The following is a 22,397-nucleotide window of genomic DNA, read 5'->3' as shown; positions in this document are numbered from 1 at the left end:
CCTACACATAACAACACACCCAACACATAACCACACACCCTACACATAACAACACACCCTACACATTACCACACAATCTACAGATACCCACAGACACTCCACATAACTAAACACCCTACATATAAAAACACAACCTACACATAACACACCCTGCACATAAAAACACACCCTAAACATATCTACACACCCTACACATATCCACACACCCTACACATAACCACACACCCTAAATATAACCACACACCCTACACTTAACTACATACCCTACATATAATTACACACCCTAAACATAACCACATGCACTACACATAGCTGCACACACTACGCATAACAACACATCCTACGCATAACCACACACCCTACACATAACCACACACCCTACACATATCCACACATCCTACATATTACCACACACCCTAAACATAACCACACAGCCTACACATAACTACACATCCTACACAATAGCACAGACCCTACCCATAACCACACAACATACACATAACCACAAAACATACACATAACCACACAAGCTACACATAAGCACACACCTTTCACATAAGCACACACCCTACATATAAACACACCCTACACATAACCACATACCCTACATATTACCACACACCCTAAACATAACCACACACCCTACCCATAATTACACACCCTAAATATAACAACACAACTTACACATATCCAGACACCCTACACATAAGCACATATCCTAAACATAAACACACACTGTACACGTAACCACGCACCCTACATAACCACACACCCTACACATAACTACACACCCTACACACCCTGCATATAACTACACACCCTACACATAACAGCACACCCTACCCATAACTACACACCCTACACATAAACACACACCATACACATAACCACACACCCTACACATAACCACACACGTTACACATATCCACACATCCTACACATAACTACACACCCTACACAAAACAACACAATCTACACATAACTAAACACCCTACACATAAGGACACACTCTACCCATAACAACACACCCTACATATAACTTCAAGCTCTACACATAACACACCCTATATGTAACCACAGATGCTACACATAACCACACACCCTACATATAACTACATAACCTACACATAAGCACACACCCTGCACATAAGAACACACCCTGCACATAACAACACACTCTACACAAAACTACACAACCTACACATAACAACACACACTACACATAACCACACATGCTACACAGAACAACACACCCTGCACATAATCACACACCCTACAAAACCTACACATAACCACACACCCTACACATAACTACACACCATACGCATAACCACACACCCTACACAATCCACACATAACCACACACCATACACATAACCACACACCCTACGCATAACCACACAACCTACGCATAACCACACACACTACACAAAACTACATGCCTAAACATAACCACACACCCTACACACAACCACACACACTACACATAACCACACACCCTGCACATAACCACACACCCTACGATTAACAACACACTGTACACATAACCTTACACCCGACACATAACCACAAACCCTGCACATAACCACACCTCCTAAACATAACCACACACCATAAACATAACCACACACTCTACACATATCCACACAACCTACACAAACTACACATAACCACATACCCTACACTTAAGCACATACCCTACACATAACCACACACCCTTAAGTTAACCTTACACCCTAATCATAACTGTTGGATCCGTGGTTCAGTGGATACGCTATTATTAAATAATCACACGGATGCTGTACATTAACAAATAACAGGTCTTTACTGGAGGAGGGTAATCTCTAGACTGGGGGTACAGAGGCATGCGCAAAACTTATATACCAGTGTGGTCACTGCTGGTGCTACAGTATACAGGAGCTATAAAAGTAGTTCTGACTTAAAGGCACATACACTACAATTCCTCCCCTTTTAGATTAGTATTACCCCTAATATTCAAATAACAACTAACATTTCAACATGTACATTAAACAACAGAAGTCCATTTATAGATTCAGTCTTTGGGGCGGCTTCCTGACCCTTTTGGGATAGCGCCTTTCCAGAGGTTCTTGTTCTTGGTGCAGAGGCGATTCTGACCCCTTTTCATCGGGTAGTTCATCGGGTTCCACTGCTACTGGGTCTGAAGTAGATGCTACCTGTATGTCGGGTTCATCCCCAGGTACTCGAGACATGGGGTTGACGCGTTCCTGTGACGCTAAGATCTGATCGACGTGGCGTCTCACAGTGTTCTCCCCGACATCCACTGTGTACATTAGTGGCCCCTGCCTTGTACATATCGTTCCGGGTTGCCATTTCTCTGTTCAATAGCCACAGGCCAAGACTGGTTGCCCTACATTGAAGCTCCTTGTCGGCTTCTCATTGATGTGCTGGAATTGTTTGTCCTCAACATTTCTTCGCACATTTGGTCTGAGCAAGTCCAGACGAGATCTCAACCTTCGGTTAAAGAACATCATGGCCGGGGTCTGGTTGGTAACTGCATGTGTCGCGTTTCGGTAGGCTAATAAGAAATTGTCCATCTTATGCTGTAGTGGAATTTCATCATCGCACATGGCCTTTATTGCCTTCTTAAAGGTTTGTACGAACCTCACAGCCAATCCATTTGTGGCTGGATGATACGGGGTGGATGTGTAATGCCTTACCCCATTCCTTTTCATGAATTTTTGGAACTCGTCGGACACAAACTGTGGTCCATTATCAGAGCAAATCTGCTCTGGCAAACCGTTTCTGGCAAATATGGTCCGTAGGACTGCAATCGTTTTCTCGGTAGTGGTTGAAGACATTTTTATCACCTCAGGCCACTTTGAATGAGCATCCACTGCTATTAAGAACATTGAGTCCATAAAGGGAACAGCAAAATCAATATGCACCCGTTGCCATGGAGAGGATGGCCACTCCCATGGGTGTAGAGGGGCATGTGGTGGTGCATTTTGGACCTTCTGGCATCCTAAGCAGCTCTTAGTTAGGTCTTCGATTTGTTGATCGATTCCCGGCCACCACACATAAGCCCTAGCAAGGCTTTTCATTTTCACTCCCCCCAGGTGACCTTCATGTAGCTCATTTAGCACTCTCTCCCTTAACTTGGGTGGAATCATCACTCTGGATCCACACATCACTGTCCCCTGGCATACTGACAGCTGTTCTCTTCTGGATGAGAATGCTGGCAACAGTGAGTCGCCATGTGTTGGCCATCCCCTCACCATCAATTCATATGCCCATGACAGCGTCGGATCATTGCGGGTCTCCTATATATCCGCGTTTGTTACTGGCAATCGTCCAATTATTGACGAATAAAATATCTCGATAGGGTCCACTGCTGGTGCTTCCTCCACAGTAGGCAGTGGCAGGCGCGATAGCCCATCAGCGTTCCCATGTTGTTTCGTGCCTTTATATTCTATTTCATATTGATTTACCCCTAGAAACAGGGACCATCTTTGTAACCGCTGTGCCGTCATCACTGGAACGCCCTTCTTAGGATTAAAGATGGAGACAAATGGTTGGTGGTCAGTCAGCAAGGTGAACTTCTGCCCATGCAGCTAGTGGTTGAATTTTTTTACTCCCCATACTAGGCTGAGGGCCTCCCTGTCAATCTGGACGTAGTTGCGCTCGGCTGAGGTTAGTGACCGAGACGCAAAGGCTACTGGCCTCTCCAACCCGTCTGGGAATTTGTGCGACAGCACCGCTCCAATACTGTAGGGTGATGCATCACATGCCAAACGAATTGGTAGTGCTGGGTTGAAATGGGCCAACACCTCTTTTGATGTGACCAATTCTTTACACTTCTGGAAAGCTCGTCTACGTTCATCATCCCACTTCCATGGTACCCCTGTTTGCAGTAGAGTGTTCAGCAGGTGTGATACCGTAGACAAATTTGGTAAGAACTTGTGGTAGTAGTTTACCAGCTCGAGGAATGACCTCAGTTGTGACACATTTTCTGGTGCTGGAGCCTTGACTACTGCCTCAATCTTGTCAGGGGACTTATGTAACCCGTCTTCATCGATGACGTGGCCACAATACGAGATCTGTTTCTGGAAAAACTCGCACTTGTGGCGATTAGCTCGTAGCCCATACTCCTTTAATCTGGTGAGCACCTTCTCCAAGTTGGCGAGGTGATCACCGTCATTTTCGCCCGTGACCAAGATGTCGTCCAAATAACACTGGGTCCCTGGAATCCCTTGCAGGACCTGATCCATCGCTCTCTGCCAGATAGCCGGAGCCGAGGTTACTCCAACACCAGCCGGTTGTATTGATAGAGACCTTTATGAGTGATGATCGTAAGATAATGTTTGGAAGCTTCTTCTACCTCCATTTGCAAGTACGCCTGGGCTAGATCAATTTTGGTGAAGCGTTTACCTCCAGATAGCGAGGCGAAAATATCCTCAATTCGTGGAAGCGGATATTGCACCGTGTGAAGGACTGGGTTCACTGTCACCTTAAAATCCCCACAGATGCGGACCTTCTTTGGATCCCCAGGCGTATTACTCAACGACGTCTTCATTACAAGAACGATGGGTGTAGCCCACTCGCTCCAGTCCACTTTGGACAGTACTCCTGAACATTCCAACCCTTCCAGCTCTGCTTCAACAGCTGGTCTGATCGCATAAGGCACTGGTCTGGCCTTCAGAAACTTTGGGCTTGCATTTTCCTCTATTTTAATCGTTGCTGTTATTCCTTTTAGTGTTCCTAGTCCCTGCTGGAACACTTCTTTTGCGTCAGTTAGCATTTTTGACAGTTGTCCAGGTGTGAGGTCGTCATCCTTTTTGGCCTCAACCTTCAGTGCCTGTATGGAATGCCAATCTAATTGTATCTTCCGGATCCATTCACGTCCTAGCAGTGGTGGTCCTCCATTTGGCAATACATATATATCCATATGTCACTTTCACCCTTATTTTTCCTTTGGGGTAGACTTTTTGCCCCGTATACGTCTTCAAGACAATCTCTGTAGCTTTCAAGGGTATGTGTGAAAATAGCCGCTTGTAGTTTCTTTGATTTATGACTGTTAGAGCTGACCCTGTGTCCAATTCCATTTCCACTTGGACTCCGTCTATATTGAGTGTAACCCAGATAGTCTGGTGATCCTCCATTTCGGTTACTTTATGTAGTTTCAGACAACCCAGCTCCTTGCTTCCGGAGTCTGTGTCACTTTTCTGTTCATCTGAACCACTGTCCATCACCTGGTGTACCTTTTTGTACTTCTCCTGTGGAGATTTCTTACTGTTGGTTTTCTTCCCAGACCTGCAGACTCTTGCTATGTGTCCTGCTTTCCCACACTGTCTGCACACTTGGTCCTTGAACCAACAATCTTTCTGGTCATGTGTTGTTCTGCCGCAGCAATAGCACTTCCCTGTTCCATAGGACATTTCATTGGTGCCATATTCTTGCGGTCTCCATTGTATCTCTGCAGCGCCCCTTGCGGCTGCTTCGTGTGATACTGCCATACTGAAAGCTTTGTCCAGTGTAAAGTCCTTTTCTGATAGAAGCCGTTTCTGGGTTCCTTCACTTTGTAGCCCACACACAAACTTGTCCTTTAACGTGTCTGCTAGTCCCGCTCCAAACTGGCAGTGTTTCGATAGCTTGCGCAGTTCCGTTAGGTACTCAGCATTGCGTTCATCTTTGTGTTGGTTCCTTTTATGGAACTTAAATCGTTCTGCTATCAGCAGCGGTGTGGGGTTTAAGTGGTCCTGTAGGGTTTCTACTATGCTTTCAAAATTCTTGTTTACCGGCTGCTCTGGGGTTGTTAGATTTCACAGTAACCCATAAGTTTTTGCACCCATGGAATTTAACAGAACCAGTGCTTTATTAGCATCTGGCACTTCATTCGCCCTGCAGTACACCTCAATACGTTCCACATATGTCGCCCAATCTTCAACTTCATTGTCGAACGTAGAGATACTGCCACTCTTCGACATCCTTGGGTGTGCGTTAACTATCACTAATGGCGCCTCCCGCGCTTCCCCTTCTTCTCCGCTGGCACAAAATGGCGTCTCCCGCGCTTTCCTTCCTTCCCGCGCTCGCCCTTCTTCTCCGCTGCGGCTTCTAAAAATGGCGTCTCCCGCACTCTTCCTTCTCCGCGGCTCAATGGCGTCTCCCGCGCTCTCCCTGCTTCTCCGCGGCTCAATGGCGCCTCCCGCACTCTTCCTTCTTGTCCGTGGCTCAATGGCATCTCCCCTTTCTTCGCCCCGTGGACCCTGTTCAGCCCGTGAGCACTGGTCGTGCTCTGCGCGTTCTTCTTTTGATATTTTTCAACGCCGCTCAGTCTAGAACCCGACTGTTTCTTACCCTCTCTCTCTCTCCGGTTTGTTTTTTTTTCCTCGACGCCGCTCGGTGTTCAACCCCCGGCTGCGCCCTGCGCTCTTCACCCTCTGTCTTACCCCGTCGACGCTGCTCGACTCTCTCTCCGCCGTCGGTCGTCTCCAGCCGCCGCTGCTCGGGAAGGGTCTGCGCTGGACCTGTCGTCGGTCTCTTACTGCTCATTGTGGCTGGGGAACCAAGCCTGGCTCTCCACAGCCTCCCCTGCAAAGTTGGATCTCTGCCTGACTGCTGGGCGATTGCTCATGGTCGACGCCCGTATTCCTGGCCTTGACTATTTTTTTTTCTCTGTTGCAGGTAGATTCGAATCGATACTCGTCGCCACTGTTAGATCCGTGGTTCAGTGGATACGCTATTATTAAATAATCACACGGATGCTGTACATTAATAAATAACAGGTCTTTACTGGAGGAGGGTAATCTCTAGACTGGGGGTACAGAGGCATGTGCAAAGCTTATATACCGGTGTGGTCACTGCCGGTACTACAGTATACAGGAACTGTAAAAGTAGTTCTGACTTAAAGGCACATACACTACAATAACCACAAACCCTACACAAAACCACACACCCTACACATAACCACACAACCTACACATAAACACACACCCTACACATAACCACACACCCTAAAGATAACCACACACCCTACACTTAACTACATACCCTACATATAATTACACACCCTAAACATAACCACATGCACTACACATAGCTGCACACACTACTCATAACAACACACACTACGCATAACCACACACGCTACACATAACCACACACCCTACACATATCCACACACCCTACATATTACCACACACCCTAAACATAACTACACAGCCTACACATAACTACACATCCTACACAATAGCACAGACCCTACCCATAACCACACAACATACACATAAACACAAAACATACACATAACCACACAAGTTACACATAAGCACACACCTTTCACATAAGCACACACCCTACATATAAACACACCCTACACATAACCACACACCCTACACATAACCACACACCCTACATATTACCACACACCCTAAACATAACCACACACCCTACCCATAACTACACACCCTAAATATAACAACACAACTTACACATATCCAGACACCCTACACATAATCACATATCCTAAACATAAACACACACTGTACACGCAACCACACACCCTACATAGCCACACACACTACACATAACCACACACCCTACACATAACTACACACCCTACACATAAACACACACCATACACATAACCACACACCCTACACATAACCACACACACTGCGCATAACCACACACATTACACATATCCACACATCCTACACATAACTACACACCCTACACAAAACACAATCTACACATAACTAAACACCCCACATATAAGAACACACTCTACCCATAACAACACACCCTACATATAACTTCAAGCTCTACACATAACAACACACCCTATATATAACCACAGACGCTACACATAACCACACACCCTACATATAACTACATACCCTACACATAAGCACACACCCTGCACATAAGAAAACACCCTGCACATTCTACACAAAACTACACAACCTACACATAACAACACACACTACACATAACCACACATGCTACACAGAACAACACGCCCTGCACATAATCACACACCCTACAAAACCTACACATAACCAAACACCCTACACATAACTAAACATGCTACACATAACCACACATCCTACACATAAACACACACCCTGCACATAACCACACAACCAACACACTCTATGAATAACTTACACATAACTACAGACCCTACACATATCCACACACCCTGCACATAAACCCACACCCTAGACATAAACACACATCCTAGACATAACGGCCCAGATATTCGGCTCTCCCCGGGTGAGTACGCATGGGGTACTCACCCATAGGCCGAATGGAATTGCCGCTTTCCTGCATGCACTGCGCATGCTCGGGAAACCGGCACTTCCGATCCTCTGAATGAAGAGGTTCAGAGGTCGAACGCGCGCGCAGGGGAGGCTGCGCGTGCGCTTTGAACTTAGTTTTTTTTTTACAGGTTTTCACGCGAGGTTAAGCCTGCAGGATTTACACATTTAAAAAGCAGGCGTAAGGCCTGCTTTTTGCAAGGTAAGTGGTCAATTAATTAAAATTAAAACATTTTTTCCACAGGTTTATTATTTTTAAATACTTTAAAGCAAGGTAAGTTTATTTTTAGCCCTGTTATAATATAAAATTATTTGTTTCAAAAATTTAAATTATTGTTTAAAATAGTTATTTAATGTAACTCATAGTTCATTTAAACAGTGTGATTTAAAAAAAAAATTATTTGAAGGTTTACTGCTATTTTGGGCCCGTAGTATTTATAAGTTTTGACAGGTCTACCTGTCAATCTTATGAATGGGCTTTTCCCTCCTCCGATTGGCTGCCCATGGCTCACGTGATCCCAGGGGATGCATCGCATTAACTACGCCCCTGGGACACGCAAGCACAGCGCGCCGGCAGCTGGGCCAGACCCCAGAGCGGAATTCCACGGGGCCCTACAACTCAACTGCCGGCGCGCAAGGTAAGTGCAGGAAGGGGGTTTACACCCGCGGGAAGCCCCCGACCCGAATTTCTGGGCCAACCACGCACCACGCCCTGTGCATAACCACACAACCTACACATAACAACACTATCTACACATAACCACAGACCCTACACATAAACACACACTACACAAAACTACACATCCTAAACATAACCACACACCCTAAACATAAACACACAACCTACACATAACAACACTCCCTACACATAACCACACAGCCTACACATAACCAGACACCCTACACATAAACACACACCCTAAACATAACTACACACCCTACACCTAACTACACACCCTACTATTAACCATACACTCAGCACACCATACACAAAACCAACCAGCCTACACATAACAACACACCCTACACATGTCCACACAACCTACACATAACCACACACCCTAAACATAAACACACAACCTACGCATATCCACACACACTACACATAACCACACACCCTGCACATAAAAACACAATCTAAACAAATCTACACAACCTACACATAACAACATGCCCTGCGCATAACCACACACCCTACACGTAACTACACACCCTACACATAACAACACACCCTACACATAACACACCCTACACATAACTATACACCCTACACATAATCACACACCCTTCACATAACCACACACCCTATACATAACCAAACACCCTGCACATAAACACACACCCTAGACATAAACACACACCCTAAACATAACCACACACCCTACACATACCTACACACCCAAAAAAAACTGCACACCCTACACATAACCACACATACTACACATAACCGCAGACCCTACAAATAACTACACAACCACCACATAACTACACACCCTAGACATAACCACACACCCTACACATAAACACACACCCTACACATAACCACACACCCTACACATAAATACATACCCTACACATAACTACATAAACTACACATAAAAATGCACCCTACACATAACCACACACCCTTCACATAATCACACACCCTACACATAACCACACACTGTACACATAACCACCCACCCTACACATAACCACAAACCCTGCACACAACTACACACCCTACACCTAAATACAACCTACAAATAACCACACACGCTACACATAACACCATGCCCTGCGCATAACCACACACACTACATGTAACAACACTCCCTACACATAACCACACACCCTACAAATAAACACAAATCCTATACGTAACTACACAACCTACACATAAACACACACTACAAAAAGATACATGCCCTACACTATAACCACACACCCTACATATAACAACACTCCCTACACATAACCACACACCCTAAACATAAACACATACACTACACATAACTTCACACCCTATACATAATGGGCCAGTAATTCCTGTCCCAACGTGTGAGTACGGTCGGGGTACTCACGTGTCTGGCCGGAGGAAATGTCAGTTTTCAGCATGCACAGCGCATGCGGGGAAAACTGGCATTTCCTGTCCTCTGAACGAAGGGGTTCAGAGGCAGAACGTGCGCGACTGCACAGGCAGTGTGTGCGCAGAAAAATTCCTTTTTTTTTTCAAATTTGCGCGCGTGTAAAGGCCTCCGGTCTTTACGCGTGGAAAAACAAGACTTAAGTATTTAGTTTTTCAGGTAAGTGGGCTTTTAGTACAATGTAGAATTTTTTTTTTCCACAGTTTTGTTATTTTTAAAGAATTTACAGGATGGTAAGTTTAGTTTTAGACCCTATTTTTTTAAAATGTATTTTTTTCAAAAAATTGATTAATTGTTTAAAACATTTTTTAAAACTTATTTATAGTTATTATAATCAGTGGGATTTTTAAAAAAATGTTATTTAAAGTTAAAGCAGTGTTTTGGCAGCCCATACTTTTCATGAGTTTGACAGCTCTTACTGTCAAACTCATGAATGAGTTTCCCCTCCCCTGATTGGCTGCACAGTGCTCACCTGATCCCAGCCGGCACATCGCACTAACTACGCCGCTGGATCAGGTTAGCACAGCGCGCTGACAGCTGAACCGGGCCTGTGACAGGAAATGCAAGCAGGCCCGAGCTTCAGATGTCGGCGCGCAAGGTGAGTGCAGATCGGGGGCTTGCACGCGCGGCAAGCCCCCGATCTAATTTCAGGGCCAAAGACACGCTACACAAAACTACACACCCTACACCTAACAACACAGCCTAAACATAAACACACACCCTACAAATAACAACCATCCCTACACGTAACCACACACCCTACACATAAACACACACCCTATATATAACTACACACTCTACACATAACCACACAATCTACACATAACCACACACCCTACACATAAGCACACACCTTACACATAAGCACACACCCTTCACATAACCACACATCCTACACATAACCAAACACCTTACACATATCCACACACCCTACACAGAACCACACTACCTACACATAAACACACATCCTACACATAAATACACACCCTACACATAAACACACACTACACAAATCTACTCACCCTACACATAACCACACACCATAAACATAAACACACAACCTACACATAACAACACCCCCTACACATAACCACACAGCCTACACATAACCAGACACCTGACACATAACTACACACCCTACACATAACCACACAACCTGCACATAAACACACACCCTACACAAAGCTACACACCCTACACCTAACCACACACACTACTATTAACTGCACACAGTACACATTACCATACACTCAGCACACCGTACACATAACCAAACACCCTACACATAACAACACACCCTACGCATATCCACACAAACTACACATAACCACACACCCTGCACATAAAAACACAATCTACACATATCCACACAACCTACACATAACAACACGCCCTGCACATAACCACACACCCTACATGTAACTACACACCCTACACATAACACACCCTAAACATAATCACACACCCTACACATAATCACACACCCTACACACAACAACACTCCCTACACATAACCACACACTCTAAACATACATACCCTACACATAACTTCACACCCTACACATAAAGACACGCTACACAAAACTACACACCCTACACATAACAACACATCCTAAACATAAACACACACCCTAGACATAACCACACAGCCTAAACATAACCACACAGCCTTCATATAACCATGCACATACACATAACCACACGCCCTACACATAACCACACACCCTACACATAACCACACACCCTACACATAAGCACACACCCTTCACATAACCACACATCCTACACATAACCAAATACCTTACACATACCCAAACACCCTACACATACCCACACTCCCTACACATAAACACACATCCTACACATAACCACTCACCCTAAACATAAACACACAACCTACACATAACAACACTCCCTAAACATAACCACACAGCCTACACATAACTACACACCATACACATAACCACACATCCTACACAATCCTCACATAACCACACACCATACACATAACAACACACCCTACGCATAACCACACACCCTGCACATAACAACACACTCTACACAAAACTACACACCCTGCACATAACAACACACTACACATAACCACACATGCTACACAGAACAACACACCCTGCACATAATCACACACCCTACAAAACCTACACAAAACAACACACCCTAGACATAAACACACAAGCTGCACATAAGCACACACCCTACACATAAGCATACACCCTACACATAAACGCACATGCTACACATATCCACACACCCTATAAATAAACACAAACCCTATACATAACCACAGACCCTACAAATAAGCACACGCCCTACATATAACTACACACCCTACACATAACCACACACCCTACACATAACAACACACACTACACATAACCACACATGCTACACAGAACAACACACCCTGCACATAATCACACACCCTACAAAACCTACACATAAACACACACCCTACACATAACTACACACCATACACATAACCACACACCCTACACATAACCGACCCAACACAGAACCACACACCTTACACAATCTACACATAACCACTCACCATACACATAACCACACACCCTACGCATGACCACACAACCTACTCATAACCACACACACTACACAAAACTACATGCCTACACATAACCACACACCCTACACATAACCATACACGCTACACATAACCACACACCCTGCACATAAACACACCCTACGATTAACAACACACTGTACACATAACCTTACACCCGACACATAAACACAAACCCTGCACATAACCACACCTCCTAAACATAACCACACACCCTAAACATAACCACACACCCTGCACATATCCACACAACCTACACAAACTACACATAACCACATACCCTACACTTAAGCACATACCCTACACATAACCACACACCCTTAACTTAACCTTACACCCTAAACATAACCACAAACCCTACACATAACCACACATCCTAAACATAACACACCCTACACATAACTACACACCATGCACATAACCACACACCCTACACATAACCCAACCAACACATAACCACACACCCTACACAACCTACACATAACCACACACCATACACATAACCACACACCCTACGCATAACCACACAACCTACTCATAACCACACAACCTACACAAAACTACACACCTACACATAACCACACACCCTACACATAACCACACACGCTACACATAACCACACACCCTGCACATCACCACACACCCTACGATTAACAACACACTGTACACATAAACTTACACCCGACACATAACCACAAACCCTGCACATAACCACACCTCCTAAACATAACCACACACCCTAAACCTAACACACCCTAAACATAACTACACACCCTACACATAACCAAACACCCTACACATATCCACACAGCCTACACAAACTAAACACAACCACATACCCTACACTTAAGCACATACCCTACACATAACCACACACCCTAAACATAAACTTACACCCTACACATAAACACAAACCCTACACATAACCACACATCCTAAACATAACACACCCTACACATAACTACACACCCTACACATAACCACAGACCCTACACATAACTACACACCCTACACATAAGCACACACCCTACACATAAGCATACACCCTACACATAAACACACATGCTACACATATCCACACAACCTACAAATAACCACAAACCCTATACATAACCACAGACCCTACAAATAAGCACACACCCTACATATAACTACACACCCTACACATAACCACACACCCTACACATAACCACAAACCCTACACATAACCCACCCTACACATAAGCACACACACAACACATCACAACACACCCTACACATAACACGCCCTGCAAAATACTATGCACCCTACACATAACTACACACACTATGCATAACCACACACACCACGCAGAACTACACACCCTACACATAGCTAAACACCCTAAATATAATAGCTGCTACACATAATAACACACCCTATACATAATTACACACCCTACAAATAACTAGACAACCTACACTTAACCACACACCCTACTCATAACCACACAGCCTACACATCACCACACACCATACACATAACCGCACACCCTACACATACCTACACACCCTACACATAAACACACTCCCTACACATAACCACACAACCTTCTGATAACCACACATCCTATACATAACACAACCTACACATAACCACACACCCTTCACGTAACCACTAATCCAGCACATAACCAGACACCCTACGCACCCTGCACATAACATCACACCCTACCCATAACTACATATACTGCACATAAGTACGCATGCTACACATAACCACACTCCCTAAACATAAACTCACACCCTACACAGAACTACAAACCCTACACATTACCACACATCCTACACATAACTACACACCCTAAACATAACCACAAAGCCTACACACAACTACACATCCTACACAATAGTACGGATCATACCCATAACCACACAACATACACATAACCACAAAACATACACATAACCACACAAGCTACACATAGGCACACACCCTACACATATCCACACATCCTAAACAAAAACACACATCCTACGCATATCAGCATTCCCTAGACATAACCACTCACTCTACACATAACCATACATGCTACACATAAACACACACCCAAAATACCCTATGAACAACTACAACTAACCACACACCCTGCACATAAAAAAACACCATTCACATAAACACACACCCTACACATACCTACACAACCTACACATAATTAGACATCCTACCCATAACCACACACCCTACACATAAACACACACCCTATACATAACTCAACATGCTGCACATAATCAGATACCCTATACATAACCACACGGAATACACATATCCATACATCCTACCCATAACCACACACCCTACACATAACCACACACCCTACACATAACCACAAACCCTACACATAAACACACTCCCTACACATAACCACACAACCTTCTGATAATCACACATCCTATACATAACACAACCTACACATAACCACACACCCTTCACGTAACCATTAATCCAACACATAACCAGACACCCTACGCACCCTGCACATAACATCACACCCTACCCATAACTACATATACTGCACATAAGTACGCATGCTACACATAACCACACTCCTTAAACATAAACTCACACCCTACACAGAACTACAAACCCTACACATTACCACACATCCTACACATAACTACACACCCTAAACATAACCACAAAGCCTACACATAACTACACATCCTACACAATAGTATGGATCATACCCATAACCACACAACATACACATAACCACAAAACATACACATAACCACACAAGCTACACATAGGCACACACCCTACACATATCCACACATCCTAAACAAAAACACACATCCTACGCATATCAGCATTCCCGAGACATAACCACTCACTCTACACATAACCATACATGCTGCACATAAACACACACCCAAAATACCCTATGAACAACTACAACTAACCACACACCCTACACATAACCACACACCCTGCACATAAAAAAACACCATTCACATAAACACACACCCTACACATACCTACACAACCTACACATAATTACACATCCTACCCATAACCACACACCCTACACATAAACACACACCCTATACATAACTCAACATGCTGCACATAATCAGATACCCTATACATAACCACACGGAATACACATATCCATACATCCTACCCATAACCACACACCCTACACATAACCACACACCCTACACATAACCACAAACCCTACACATAACCAAACACCCTACACATAAGCAAACATGGTACACATAACCACACACACTACACATAACCACACACCCTACACTTAACCACACACACTTCACATAACCACACACCCTACACATAACAAAACACCCTACACATAACCAAACACACTACACATAATCAGACATTCTACACATAGCCACACACCCTACACATAACCACAATCCCTACACATACCTACATACCTACACAACCTACACATAACCACACACACTACACATAACCGCACACCCTACACATAACTACACAACCACCACATAACTAGACACCCTAGACATAACCACACACCCTACACATAAACACACACCCTACACATAACCACAGACCCTATACATAACTACACACCCTACACATAACTACATACCCTACACATAACAAGGCACCCTACACATAACCACACAGCCTTCACATAATCACACACCCTAAACATAAACGCACACCCTACACATAACACCACTTCCTACACATAAACACATAACCTACACATAATCACATAGCTATACATAACTACACACTCTACATATAAACACACACTACACAAAATTACACACCTATACATAATCACATGCTACACATGACCGCATGCCCTACACATAATCACACACCCTAAACATCAACGCATGCCCTACACATAACATTCCCTACACATAAACACACACCTACACATAACTACACACCCTACAACACTCCCTACACATAAACACACACCCTGCACATAAAAAAACACAATACACATAAACACACACCCTACACATACCTACACAACCTTACACATAATTACACTTCCTACCCATTTCCACACACCCTACACATAAACACACATCCTATACATAACTATACATGCTGCACATAATCAGATACCCTACACATAACAAAACACCCTACACATAACCACACACCCTACACATAACCACACACCCTACACATAACCTAACACCCTACACATAAGCAAATATGGTACACATAAACACTCACACTACACTTAACCACACACCCTACACTTAACCACACACACTTCACATAACCACACACCCTACACATAACAAAATACCCTACACATAACCAAACACGTTACACATAATCAGACATCCTACACATAATCACACACCCTACACATAACCACAATCCCTACACATACCTACATACCTACACAACCTACACATAAAGACACGCTACACAAAACTACACACCCTACACATAACCACACACCCTTCACATAATCACACACCCTAAACATAAACACATGCCCTACACATAAACACACACCCTAAACAAATGCACACCCTACACATAACAACACTTCCTACACATAAACACATAGCCTACACATAACCAGACACCCTATACATAACTACACACCCTTCATATAAACACACACTACACAAAATTACACACCCTACACATAATCACATGCTACACATAACCGCACGCCCTACACATAACCACACACCCTACACATAACCACACATCGCATATGTAACTACACACCCTACACATAAACAAACACAATGGGCCAGAAATTAGGATCGGGAGCTTGCCGCGCGTGCAAGCCCCCGATGTGCACTTACCCGGCGCGCTGACATCTGAAGCCCGGGCCTGCTTGGAATTCCTGTCACTGGCCCGGTTCAGATGTCGGCGCGATGTGCTTGCCTGATCCAGCGGCGTAGTTAGTGTGATGTGCCGGCTGGGATCAGGTGAGCACTCTGCAGCCAATCAGGGGAGGGGAAACGTCATTCATGAGTCTGATAGTAAAGACTGTCAAACTCATGAAAAGTACGGGCGCCCAAAAGACTAGTTTAACTTTAAATAAAATTTAAAAAACATCCCAATAATGAAATAAACTATAAATAACTTTAAAAAAGCTATTTTAAACAACTAATAACATTTTTGAAGAAAATAATTTTTTAATAATTTGGGTCTAAAAATAAACTTACCTTACTGTAAAGTCCTTAAAAACAATGAAGCTATGGAAAAAATGTAGTAATTTTAAATAATAGACCACTTACCTTCAAGAATCCACTCCTTACGCCTACTTTTTATATGTCTAAAAAGAAGGAAGTTCAACGCGTGCACGCAGGACGCGTTGGACCTCTGAACCCCTTGGAGGAAATGCCGGTTTCCCGCATATGCGTTGTGCATGCTGAAATCCAGCACTTCCAATGGGCCCACGCGTGAGTGCACCGTCCGTACTCACGCGTTGGGACCGGAATTACTGGCCCTATACAAAAATAGACACACCCCACATAAAGCCACACACACTACACACAACAACACTCCCTACAGATAACTGCACACCCTACACATAATCACACACCCTATACATAACTGCACACCCTACACATAAACACACACTACACAAAGCCACACATTCTACACATAACCACACACCCTAAACATAAACACACACCCTACACATAACAACACACCCTAAAAATAACCACACACCCAGCACATAAACACACACCCTACACATAAACACACACCCTACACATAACCACACATCCTATACATAACTACACATCCTACACATAACCACACACCATACACATAAACACAAACCCTATACATAACTACACACCCTGCACATAACCACACACCCTACACATAACTACACACCCTACACATAATCACACACCCTGCACATAAGGACACACTCTACCCATAACAACACACCCTACATATAACTTCAAGCTCTACACATAACACACCCTATATGTAACCACAGATGCTACACATAACCACACACCCTACATATAACTACATAACCTACACATAAGCACACACCCTGCACATAAGAACACACCCTGCACATAACAACACACTCTACACAAAACTACACAACCTACACATAACAACACACACTACACATAACCACACATGCTACACAGAACAACACACCCTGCACATAATCACACACCCTACAAAACCTACACATAACCACACACCCTACACATAACTACACACCATACGCATAACCACACACCCTACACAATCCACACATAACCACACACCATACACATAACCACACACCCTACGCATAACCACACAACCTACGCATAACCACACACACTACACAAAACTACATGCCTAAACATAACCACACACCCTACACACAACCACACACACTACACATAACCACACACCCTGCACATAACCACACACCCTACGATTAACAACACACTGTACACATAACCTTACACCCGACACATAACCACAAACCCTGCACATAACCACACCTCCTAAACATAACCACACACCATAAACATAACCACACACTCTACACATATCCACACAACCTACACAAACTACACATAACCACATACCCTACACTTAAGCACATACCCTACACATAACCACACACCCTTAAGTTAACCTTACACCCTAATCATAACTGTTGGATCCGTGGTTCAGTGGATACGCTATTATTAAATAATCACACGGATGCTGTACATTAACAAATAACAGGTCTTTACTGGAGGAGGGTAATCTCTAGACTGGGGGTACAGAGGCATGCGCAAAACTTATATACCAGTGTGGTCACTGCTGGTGCTACAGTATACAGGAGCTATAAAAGTAGTTCTGACTTAAAGGCACATACACTACAATTCCTCCCCTTTTAGATTAGTATTACCCCTAATATTCAAATAACAACTAACATTTCAACATGTACATTAAACAACAGAAGTCCATTTATAGATTCAGTCTTTGGGGCGGCTTCCTGACCCTTTTGGGATAGCGCCTTTCCAGAGGTTCTTGTTCTTGGTGCAGAGGCGATTCTGACCCCTTTTCATCGGGTAGTTCATCGGGTTCCACTGCTACTGGGTCTGAAGTAGATGCTACCTGTATGTCGGGTTCATCCCCAGGTACTCGAGACATGGGGTTGACGCGTTCCTGTGACGCTAAGATCTGATCGACGTGGCGTCTCACAGTGTTCTCCCCGACATCCACTGTGTACATTAGTGGCCCCTGCCTTGTACATATCGTTCCGGGTTGCCATTTCTCTGTTCAATAGCCACAGGCCAAGACTGGTTGCCCTACATTGAAGCTCCTTGTCGGCTTCTCATTGATGTGCTGGAATTGTTTGTCCTCAACATTTCTTCGCACATTTGGTCTGAGCAAGTCCAGACGAGATCTCAACCTTCGGTTAAAGAACATCATGGCCGGGGTCTGGTTGGTAACTGCATGTGTCGCGTTTCGGTAGGCTAATAAGAAATTGTCCATCTTATGCTGTAGTGGAATTTCATCATCGCACATGGCCTTTATTGCCTTCTTAAAGGTTTGTACGAACCTCACAGCCAATCCATTTGTGGCTGGATGATACGGGGTGGATGTGTAATGCCTTACCCCATTCCTTTTCATGAATTTTTGGAACTCGTCGGACACAAACTGTGGTCCATTATCAGAGCAAATCTGCTCTGGCAAACCGTTTCTGGCAAATATGGTCCGTAGGACTGCAATCGTTTTCTCGGTAGTGGTTGAAGACATTTTTATCACCTCAGGCCACTTTGAATGAGCATCCACTGCTATTAAGAACATTGAGTCCATAAAGGGAACAGCAAAATCAATATGCACCCGTTGCCATGGAGAGGATGGCCACTCCCATGGGTGTAGAGGGGCATGTGGTGGTGCATTTTGGACCTTCTGGCATCCTAAGCAGCTCTTAGTTAGGTCTTCGATTTGTTGATCGATTCCCGGCCACCACACATAAGCCCTAGCAAGGCTTTTCATTTTCACTCCCCCCAGGTGACCTTCATGTAGCTCATTTAGCACTCTCTCCCTTAACTTGGGTGGAATCATCACTCTGGATCCACACATCACTGTCCCCTGGCATACTGACAGCTGTTCTCTTCTGGATGAGAATGCTGGCAACAGTGAGTCGCCATGTGTTGGCCATCCCCTCACCATCAATTCATATGCCCATGACAGCGTCGGATCATTGCGGGTCTCCTATATATCCGCGTTTGTTACTGGCAATCGTCCAATTATTGACGAATAAAATATCTCGATAGGGTCCACTGCTGGTGCTTCCTCCACAGTAGGCAGTGGCAGGCGCGATAGCCCATCAGCGTTCCCATGTTGTTTCGTGCCTTTATATTCTATTTCATATTGATTTACCCCTAGAAACAGGGACCATCTTTGTAACCGCTGTGCCGTCATCACTGGAACGCCCTTCTTAGGATTAAAGATGGAGACAAATGGTTGGTGGTCAGTCAGCAAGGTGAACTTCTGCCCATGCAGCTAGTGGTTGAATTTTTTTACTCCCCATACTAGGCTGAGGGCCTCCCTGTCAATCTGGACGTAGTTGCGCTCGGCTGAGGTTAGTGACCGAGACGCAAAGGCTACTGGCCTCTCCAACCCGTCTGGGAATTTGTGCGACAGCACCGCTCCAATACTGTAGGGTGATGCATCACATGCCAAACGAATTGGTAGTGCTGGGTTGAAATGGGCCAACACCTCTTTTGATGTGACCAATTCTTTACACTTCTGGAAAGCTCGTCTACGTTCGTCATCCCACTTCCATGGTACCCCTGTTTGCAGTAGAGTGTTCAGCAGGTGTGATACCGTAGACAAATTTGGTAAGAACTTGTGGTAGTAGTTTACCAGCTCGAGGAATGACCTCAGTTGTGACACATTTTCTGGTGCTGGAGCCTTGACTACTGCCTCAATCTTGTCAGGGGACTTATGTAACCCGTCTTCATCGATGACGTGGCCACAATACGAGATCTGTTTCTGGAAAAACTCGCACTTGTGGCGATTAGCTCGTAGCCCATACTCCTTTAATCTGGTGAGCACCTTCTCCAAGTTGGCGAGGTGATCACCGTCATTTTCGCCCGTGACCAAGATGTCGTCCAAATAACACTGGGTCCCTGGAATCCCTTGCAGGACCTGATCCATCGCTCTCTGCCAGATAGCCGGAGCCGAGGTTACTCCAACACCAGCCGGTTGTATTGATAGAGACCTTTATGAGTGATGATCGTAAGATAATGTTTGGAAGCTTCTTCTACCTCCATTTGCAAGTACGCCTGGGCTAGATCAATTTTGGTGAAGCGTTTACCTCCAGATAGCGAGGCGAAAATATCCTCAATTCGTGGAAGCGGATATTGCACCGTGTGAAGGACTGGGTTCACTGT

The 22,397-nt window shown here is 44.4% G+C and overlaps 1 protein-coding gene across 1 annotated transcript in view; it reads left to right on the top strand.

The window, feature by feature from the left end:
• LOC147124952 (sodium/hydrogen exchanger 2-like) overlaps nt 1-22,397 on the top strand; it is a 414,512-nt gene that overhangs the window by 358,741 nt on the left and 33,374 nt on the right. The window lies entirely within an intron of this gene.

Source organism: Somniosus microcephalus, chromosome 1 (assembly GCF_052327205.1).
Source record: "Somniosus microcephalus isolate GS21.2 chromosome 1, FLI_Smic_1.0, whole genome shotgun sequence".
Lineage (NCBI taxonomy): Eukaryota > Metazoa > Chordata > Chondrichthyes > Squaliformes > Somniosidae > Somniosus > Somniosus microcephalus.
Note: the sequence above shows the minus strand (reverse complement) of the source record. Positions and strands in the feature narration are given on the sequence as shown.